The sequence below is a fragment of the Argopecten irradians genome, chromosome 2, assembly GCF_041381155.1.
Source record: "Argopecten irradians isolate NY chromosome 2, Ai_NY, whole genome shotgun sequence".
Lineage (NCBI taxonomy): Eukaryota > Metazoa > Mollusca > Bivalvia > Pectinida > Pectinidae > Argopecten > Argopecten irradians.
Window position 1 is genome coordinate 508,517 of NC_091135.1, and position 9,002 is coordinate 517,518.

Below are 9,002 nucleotides of genomic sequence, written 5' to 3' on the forward strand. Positions count from 1 at the left end.
AAAGGAAACAATGTGAATATGATTCTAACTTATAATTAAATGCTTACAAGTTGATGTGATACGATCCAAGGGAAGCAACCTCTACAGAAATTAGTAGCACAAGTCATTTTGGCTCTATTATTTAGATTTTTATCATAAACGATCGTAACTATTACAAATACAGTACGATCTCATCATATGAGCTAACGTATCGACATTTTTACTAATATTATAACAGAACAGCTACTGAAGTATCTGTTCCAAAATTACATACCAATGTACTTTATTGTAACCTTATATAATTCTTGTTAACATAATAAATATACCAGAACTTTTACAAAAGTGTTTGCCAATTATATCTAATAAATCCACGATACTGGACAGGAGCGAACCTGGGGTTATGTAACACCCGTTAAAAACGTTACATTGGCGTCGTCGGCAGGATTTATTTTCTTTTTGATAATATATAATCTCCTGTATCTAGGTGGAAAAGATATATAGAACAAACATTCAAATATTTTTGGTAATTTTAATGTAAACAATGGATGAATCAGGTGAAGTTATTATCCAGAATAGGCCGAGGTCTTGCTCTCCCAGATTTCGTATCATTGATCAACTTGATTCTTCTCATAATTCTCAATGCTCGAATAATCAGACACCAGTAATGAATTCTTCCTCTGAAAATACAAATAATGAGGTATTAAGAGCAATCAATCTTATTAGTGAAAAGTTAAATGTTCTTTCTGAAGAGTCGAAGTTTATGAAAGATCATATCAATCATATTGAAACAAGAATTGGTAATCAAAGAGCTAGTATAAATGAGGAAAGTAGATCTGGTTTGAGAAGTCATGTGAACCACAGTACTCCTTATTATAATAGTTCTAATAGAAATGAAAACCACACAGCATCAAGGCTCATACATAGACATGAACCCCCACATGAACATATAAATGTTGGTAAATCATATACAAAATTAAAACCCCAACACTATGATGGGAATGAAGATTTTGAAGAATATCTCTCCCAATTTGAAATCATTGCTGATATTAACAATTGGGACTATAGAGAAAAATCCCTGTATTTAGCAGGTTGTCTAGGTGGCAATGCTAGAGCCATTCTTACAGAGTTAAGTCCCCTTGAGCGACAAGACTTTGATTCTCTGGTGAATATTTTAAACATCAGATATGGGTCTATTGAACGTTCTGAAATGTTCAGAGCAAGACTCCAAACTAGAACTAGAGGTAGAGATGAAACTCTATCTGAGTTAGCTCAATCTATTAGAAAGTTAACTAGACAAGCATATCCAACTGCAGATTCGTCACTTACGAATGTTCTTGCATTGGATCATTTCATTGATTCTATCCCAGATTCTGATATAAGACTGAGGATAAGAGAGCTTAGGCCTAAAAATATCAATGAAGCAGAAACCCATGCTGTAAGGCTTGAAGCACATAAACTAGCTGATAAGTAAAGGGGAAAATCTGTACATACAAACCAAAAACCTATCTATCAAACACAAACCCAGTCTCCACCTCAGTATATTGAAACTGAAGGTGAACACGTAAGTGTAGGTGCACTGACAAGAAGTATACTTTCTCTGGAAAGACCTACCAAACATCTTATCACTAGTTTGGGTCAAAACAATGAGAGAAATCCTCAAAGTCAGAGCCGACAGAGAAATGTATGGAATGGAAATGGTAATCAAATAAACCAAAATCCATTCCATCAATCTCAAAATCAATCTTTTAGACATCAGTCAAGGGGAGGTAATCCACCCCATGGTAAACCACATTATTCAAATAACCAGAACAGACAAGGTGGTCAGCATAGCAATTTGAGAAACCAACCTTTTAGTCAATCTGGTCAGTCTCATGGATTTACGAACCAGAGACAAGGGAGACAACTCTCTACTAATTCCCATACAAATGACAAAATAGATCCTACATACTCTAGCACTAGTCAATCCACTGATCAAAATGGTCAGGGAAACTTTTAAAGGCTGAGTTCGAGGGTCAGAAGTCAGTGTCATTTCAGGAAAGACCCGATAACATAACTATAGGCAGTTTAAGTAATAGCAAAGATGGGTTGTTTGTTCCTATTAAAATTGGAACATATAGATTACCTTTGTAGATACTTGTGCCTCAGTCACTATTCTCAGTAAAGAGTATCTAGAAAAGTTAGATCCAAACAAAACCATAGCAGTACAGCCAATATCATTAAATATGGTTACTGCAACAGGGGAGAAGAACCCCTTTATTGGAAAATGTTTTTTAGACATAGATCTAAGTGGTCAACAACTAAAGCATGATTTTCTCATTGCTGACATTAAACTGAATGGAATATTAGGTCTAGATTTTATGACCAAACATTCAGTAGATATTCTCTTGAATAAAAACTGTTTATCAGTTAAGGGAAGAAATGTTCAATGTTTACGAGTTCAAAATGAAATTGAACCTGCGTGTAGCAGAGTTGCTATAGATGAGGATATAGAATTACCTCCGAATAGCGAAACTATTATTTTGGGGAAAATTATTGACCCAATATTTATAGACGAAATGGCAATTATGGAACCAACATCCAATATGGTGATGAAGTACCAGGTGTTGTTAGCAAAAGCTGTTGTAGACCCTAGTTTGGGGACAGTGCCATTGAGAATCCTAAATATGAAAGAGGAAAAATGTAAGTTATACAGAAATTCTGTAGTGGCTACACTGGATGTTGTAAGTCATATTTCTGATATATCCCCCGTAGAAGCATGTGTGAATGAATTAGATATAGGGAAAGAAAACCCTACTAATGATATTGAACTACCTGAACATCTTACCCAATTATTTCAAGAGTCTTCTGAAAATCTCAAACAAACTGAGAAAGAAGCATTGAAATCTCTTTTATATGAATTTAAAGATTCATTTTCCAATTCATCAGATGACATTGGTCTAACTAATCTAGTTGAACACAAAATCAACACAGGGACACACCCTCCAATCAAACAACCACCAAGACGTATACCTATAACTCAAGTAGAACAAGTTGAGAAGGAAATAGAGTCTATGGTTAATAAAAATGTTATTGAAAAATCTGAAAGTAGCTGGAGTTCACCTATTGTCTTAGTGAAAAAGAAAGACAATACTATAAGATTCTGTATAGATTACAGAAAACTTAATGAAGTTACTATCAAAGATAGTCACCCTATTCCCAGAATAGATGCTACTCTAGATGCCCTAGGTGGATCTACATTGTTTTCAACATTAGATCTTAAAAGTGGGTATTGGCAGGTGAAAGTAAAACCTGAAGATAGAGATAAGACAGCATTTAGTGTTCCTGGGTTAGGACTTTGGCAATTCATTACTATGCCTTTTGGTCTATGTAATGCCCCCGCTACTTTTGAAAGATTAATGGAAAGAGTTCTTTCAAAACTGTCATGGAAAATATGTATGGTTTACCTGGATGACATAATCATCTTTTCCAAAACATTTTCTGATCACTTGCAAAATCTCAGGCAGGTGTTCACTAGGCTTCGTGATGCAAACCTGAAAATGAGTGGAAAGAAGTGCAAACTATTACAAAAACAAGTCAGTTTCTTAGGTCTTCTTGTTAGTGAGGAAGGCATTGGTACTGATCCTTCTAAAGTAGAGGCAGTTAAAAATTGGCCAACACCCTCAAATGTTAAGGAAGTAAGAAGTTTCCTTGGCTTATGCTCATATTATAGGAAATTTGTTCATAAATTTGCTGACATTGCAAAACCTTTGCACAAACTCACAGAAAAGTGTCAGAAATATGTTTGGACAGCAGACTGTCAAAATGCATTTGACAAGCTGAAAAAAGCTTTAACAAATTGTCCTGTGTTATCATTTCCAATTAAAGATCAAGGTATCTTCATTCTGGATACAGACGCTTCCAATATTGGTATGGGCGCTGTATTATCACAAGTACAAAATGGGATAGAGAAACCCATATGTTACTATAGCAAAGTCTTCAGTGCTGCTGAAAGACGTTACTGTGTTACTCGTCGAGAACTTCTAGCAATTGTTAGTTCAATTAAAAACTTCCATCATTATTTATATGGACATTTTTTCAAAGTTAGAACTGACCATGGAGCTCTAACCTGGCTCATTAATTTCAAAAATCCTGAAGGACAAATTGCTAGATGGTTCGAGTTCTTAGCAACATATCAGTTTAAGATTGAACATCGTGCTGGTCGATCACATGGAAATGCAGATGCTCTTTCCAGACGACCATGTTCATCAGAAAATTGTCAACACTGTACAAAGGCAGAGGAAAGGTACACAAATATAACTGAAACTACTACACCAGTTAATGTGGTTACCAACTCAATAGCTTATTGTTGTCCTGTCTGTACACGTTCACAAGCACAGGGTTCTGGGAATTCAGACTCTTTTACCTCAGGTACAGCACAGGGTTCTGAGAATCCAGATTTATTTACCTCAGGTACAGCACAGGGTTCCGAGAATCCAGACTCGTTCATCTCAGGTACAGTCCCTGTAGATAAGAAAACTCAACAATTAGACCAACCAATCTCACAAGATTGTGTTTATCAGGAACAAATTAAGGATGAAAACCTTAGTTTAGTCAGGAAGTGGGTGAAAACTGGTAAAAAACCAGAATGGAATAATATATCACACCTCAGTGAAGAATGTAAATACTACTGGGTGAGATTTGATTCATTATGTCTTACAGACAATATTCTCTGTCATAAATGGGAAGATGTACAAACCAAATATCAAATGGTTCACCCAAAGACATTACATAGCTTAGTACTCAATGAGCTACACAACAAAATATTAGGTGGCCATTTAGGTTACAAAAAGACTTTATCCAAAATTCGTGACAGATACTTTTGGTATCATATGTCACAGGATGTTCAACATTGGTGTATGAAATGCGACCAATGTGCATCAAGGAAAACTCCTAATAAGAAAGCAAAAGCACCTTTGCAAAAATATAATGTAGGAGCACCTATGGAAAGACTAGCCATAGATGTCCTTGGCCCATTACCTTTAAGTAAAAGGGGTAATTCTTATCTCTTGGTCGTTGGTGATTATTTTACCAAATGGGTAGAAGCTATTCCAATGAGGAACCAAAAAGCTATTACCATTGCCCAAAAACTAGTAGAAAGGGTAATTACAATATTTGGTGTTCCCATGGAATTACACTCAGACCAAGGTCCAGCATTTGAGAGTGAAATATTTAAAGAAATGTGTCATATACTTGGTATAGAGAAAACACGTACAACACCATACAGGCCTCAATCTGATGGTATGATTGAACGTGCAAATAGAACCATTGAAAATATGCTCTCAGCTTTTGTAGATGAAAATAAGAAAGATTGGGACGAACACATATACCCTCTAATGATGGCGTATCGATCCGCAATCCATGAATCCACTGGTGTTTCACCTTGTGAGATGGTCTTTGGCCGTCAAATCAATTTGCCCATAGATCTCGTACTGGGACGGGTTAAACCTTTAACAGAAACACATGAATTAGCATCAGAGTATGCATATCAACTTGCAAAATCTATTGAAACAATACACAATTTTGCAAGAAACAAACTGAACCTTTCAGCCGCAAACATGCTCAAAGAATACAGTAAAAAAATACACAAACACTTGTATGAGCCAAATGACGCTGTCTGGTTATATTATCCCCAATTTAAAGGATTAGGGAAGAAATTACACTGCCCATGGCAAGGACCCTACATAATAACACAAAGAATTAATGATGTGTTATACAGAATAAAGAAAGGCCCAAAGTGTAAAGTTAAAGTGGTTCATCATGACTTACTCAAACCATACAAGGGAGATAACAAACCCAAATGGTTATAATGAGATAGTATTATTACATTCTTGAATATCTTTCATATCAAGATATTATTATATCCAAGAAATACTTACCACTATAAAATACTTACCTTGGCTTGCTATTCTGTCATTACAGGTCCAGAGATACCTATGTGGCATATGCGACCATTTTGAGTCACCACAAAGAAGCCATGTAGAAAAGCACATGACAGGGCAACATTCGAATTTTGCGTATGTGTGCCAGCAATGTAAACGACTTATGAACAGGCCTGATTCCAAGCATGGATGCAATGCCCCTATTACGCCAGTAAAACGCACCAACATGCAATATGGTCCGGAGGAACAGGAGGAATTTAGACGGTTTCAAATCGCCAGAAGCAGCAAAGTGAAAACAGTCATGAGGGAAATACCACTTCCTACAGAGAAGATGCTTAAGAAAGGCAGCAACACCAACCCTCACACTCCAAAAAGGAAATCTACCATCTTTGTTGATTTGCCTACCAAGAGTCCTAAGAAGTCATTGTCTTCAACTGTGAGTACGGCCACTACAATCTCTCCTCAGCATCTGCCGGTCAGTTCTGAGCCATCATCTCAACCTACAAAGAACACCCGTGTTCCTATTCGCCATGTATCATTTAAAGCTATTGACAATTTATCTGTATCTTCTTCATCAGCGCCATCATCTCCCTCTATTAGTGTCTGCACGCCTAGTATATTGTTACCTCTGCCAGCAGAAAAGGAGCAGGCTCCAATTGTGTCATCCATAATCACTCCTGAATTTGAGGAAATTTCAGTTTTCACTAGTGGAAATATTTCATCAACGGGTACTGTGAATGAGGAAGAGTATATTCCTGTGAATCCATCTGGAGATAATGTTACTCTACCTGTGTATGAGCCAACCAGTAAAACCGATATTAAGCTTAAAGGGCTCCAGGAGTTTCAAGACAACCGGTGCATCCTAAATGTTGGTGGTCGAAGATTCGAAACCAGTTGTACAACCCTGAAGGTTGATCCTTCTTCGATCCTTGCAGGGATGGTTTCTGGTAACATGAAGCCATATCAAGAGCATGGTAATGACTGTTACTTCTTAGATAGAAGTGCCAAAATGTTTGACTTTGTGTTATGTTTTCTTCGTAATGGTCCGAGCATCACCAGGAGGAATCTTCCCTGCACCATTCCCCAGCTACGTGAATTATTGACGGAGGCAGAATTTTATGAACTGAGTGGATTGAAAGTGATAGTGGAAACGAAGATTAAATCTCTTCTACTGAACTTTGGGGACGACATCTGAATGATGAACCAAAAATGAAATATGAATAGTGACATTTGTAAATATTATAGACATTAATTTATTGAGTTGAATATTGGTTCTTTTATGCATTAGTCATTACATTGTAGATAGATTTGTAAATAATTATAAGTTATAATCTTCAAATGAAATATAATTTCATGAATTAGTGCATAAATATATTCTTGGAATAATTGTATATAATGTAAGATAATGTAAGTAATACTTACTTCTTCATTTTTATCATCTAGACATATCCTCATGGCATGTTTCAAGTTTGCATAGCTGACCTTACGGGAAGAAAATACCAGTTATTATAACTTATTATATTGTTGTAAATATTATAAAATATTTATTCAAATTGTTGATAGATGTATATAGAATAGGGATTTGTAAATATTCATATATGTTAAAATTATGAAAATGGAGTTTCATTAATACTCAATGGTCTATCCGGCTGGATACTTGATTATAAGCTTAAAAGCTATATTTACTTTACAATGATTATCCATTTATGTACATATTGATATTAATTATGTAAATATTCACTTCAAATGAAATGCATTAATTTAATTAAATTGCTGTTTTAACTTTATAAACCTGTGTTTGTACGGTCTCTTGCTTGCTCGTCTGAAGTGAGAATCTCAACCACGCCATTTTGCAGAATTTTGAAAATAAACCTTGACACGCATAGCGCGTGCTCAACTAATGGAAATTTCCAGTTAACCTAATTTAATATTACGTCATTCGGGACGAATGCTTCACGAAGGAGGGGGCAATGTTACGAATATTACATTATCTACTTTTTAGCAGATAATCATAATATCTATGTTTATAAAACATGAGATATATCCTGACGTAAATATATTATACTTGATTTATTACGGAAATTCCCGACAACTTTGACATGGCGGATCGACCATGCCATTCAAAATGGCGAGATTCATCAACTTTGATTCAGACGATTGAAAACGATTACAGGTCGATTATCTTACCTTATACTGTAAACGAAGCATGTTTAGATTCTCCTCTTCATTATGTTATTAATTCGTGTATTATTGTTGTATGCACTCTAAACCATCAGAAAGCCCATTATTCTGCGAAATTCCATGACAGAGAGCGGCGGTTGTTTACAGTTTGGCGGAATCTAGATTGTGACGTCACAACATGTAAGCTCGATTCTGATTGGTCAATAGGGTCTCGGCGGCGAGTATAAAAGGCCGTCCGAAACGTCAAAACGTCAGTTCGATTTTCGACTCACACTCTGCTGGTCATAATACCTTCAGACTTCACAACCTTACCTTAGAGGATGTCGTCAGTTACACCTAAACGATGGGTAGGCATCCAAGTTTGTTTGGTTTCTCAATACTAGTGTTCTATATATTCGAGCATTACTTACTATTTACGTTAACGTCATCTTACGTTGGTTTACCTACAATACGACGTGATGCATTATGGGATACTCCCAAAAGCAGACGATATACGTTGTAAAGGAAACAATGCGAATATGATTCTAACTTATGATTAAATGCTTACAAGTTGATGTGATACGATCCAAGGGAAGCAACCTCTACAGAAATTAGTAGCACAAGTCATTTTGGCTCTATTATTTAGATTTTTATCATAAACAATCGTAACTATTACAAATACAGTACGATCTCGTCATATGAGCTAACGTATCGACATTTTTACTAATATTATAACAGAACAGCTACTGAAGTATCTGTTCCAAAATTACATACCAATGTACTTTATTGTAACCTTATATAATTCTTGTTAACATAATAAATATACCTGGCCCCGATTTCTCGAAACAAACTTAAGTAAAAATCTGACTTAAGTCAAAAAATAATCATATAAGTTATATAAGGTGAAAAACTTAAGTTTTGACTTAAGTCTGAACTTTTGTTTCG

The 9,002-nt window shown here is 35.7% G+C and overlaps 1 long non-coding RNA gene across 1 annotated transcript; it reads right to left on the bottom strand.

The window, feature by feature from the left end:
* Positions 1-494: 494 nt before the first annotated feature.
* On the bottom strand, positions 495-5,903 carry LOC138313941 (uncharacterized). The gene is made up of 4 exons (XR_011207300.1): positions 5,346-5,903; positions 4,424-4,479; positions 3,423-3,509; positions 495-656 (listed from the first exon to the last, which is right to left on the bottom strand). It is a non-coding gene; the product is annotated as an uncharacterized lncRNA (long non-coding RNA).
* Between the last annotated feature and the right edge of the window lie 3,099 nt (positions 5,904-9,002).